The sequence below is a fragment of the Hippocampus comes genome, unplaced genomic scaffold (assembly GCF_001891065.2).
Source record: "Hippocampus comes isolate QL1 unplaced genomic scaffold, H_comes_QL1_v1.1 scaffold295, whole genome shotgun sequence".
In the NCBI taxonomy this organism is placed as follows: Eukaryota; Metazoa; Chordata; class Actinopteri; order Syngnathiformes; family Syngnathidae; genus Hippocampus; species Hippocampus comes.
In genome coordinates, this window is record NW_017804848.1 from 447,265 (window position 1) to 448,480 (window position 1,216).

The window sequence follows — 1,216 nt, forward strand, 5'->3', positions numbered from 1 at the left end:
GCTAAAAACGCCTTACTATACTATGTCGTTTTTTTCGTGCCAAAATTGCCTTACTATACTATGTCGTTTTTTTCGGCTAAAAATGCCAACGTTTTGCAAAGAGAAGCGCGTTTTGCACGATGCGGATGCCCCGCGTACAACAAATGACGTCGTCCTCGCCGATTGGTTTCCGAGCGATGGCGGAAGAAATCAACCAGTCCAAGCGTTGATGTTTTATTTGGAAAGGAATAAGTTAAAGCATGCAGAAAAGACACACAAACCTCGTTTTTTGTTTTCCCGCTGGAGGTTTCGGTCGCCGTCATGCAAAGTTTTGGATCTTCATCCCCGTTACCCATCGATGCCAATTCCTCACCGGCGGAGTTCGCGACCCCTTGGGCGGCCGAGGCAAATGTTGCGTCCGCCTCAGACCGATTGACCTTTGACCCTTTTGGACGTTTGGCCGCCCCTGCACTGCACATGACATCATCGCTGACCATTCGCCCCCCCCCTGCACCCCCCCCAACTTTTGCCTGCCTTTTCTACCAACATTTCCCGGCTTCCCGACACGTTGACAGAAAATTTGTGAAAAGATGTATTCGAAAAATAAAAAAGGTGGAGCAAGGCCCATCCATTTCTTGCCTTTTTTTTTCAGATTTTGACCATTTCTGCACCCTTTCGCGCTTTTGGCCTCATTATTGCCACTTCCCCACTATTGCACCCCCCCCCCAAAAAAAAAAACCACACCAAATCCCCATCTTTTCATTTCTTCTCTTTCCTCTCCTCTGCCACGGTCATATAGGAAGTCAGAGAGGGGAAATAAGTGGGTGAAGAGGCAGCAAAAAAGGCAGGAAATCTCTGGTAAAAATAAAGCCGGCGGCCGTACGCACCCCCCTGCATCGAAATCTGTGGAACTGCAACAACTTTGCGAGTGTTCACCATGTGACAAGCCCAGTTGGGTCACCGCCACCCGCCAAGACATGGACTGCCCCCTTTGTGTTGAACCCCCGCCGCATCGAATTAGCTGAAGCCAAAACTCTCCCGTTACACCCGCGATGCGGTGCGAAAAGGGCCGGCGAGACTTTTGTGCGGGTTCCGACGTGGCGAGGGCCACGCGAGGCAGGTAGTAAGGCGCCTGCGGTGGTGCCTCGGGTCCAGTTTACGTTGCCGCCGCCGGGACGAAAGTGAGAAGGTTGCGGGTGAAGGGGTGACGGATGGCGTCGTGGACGGTGCGCGGCCC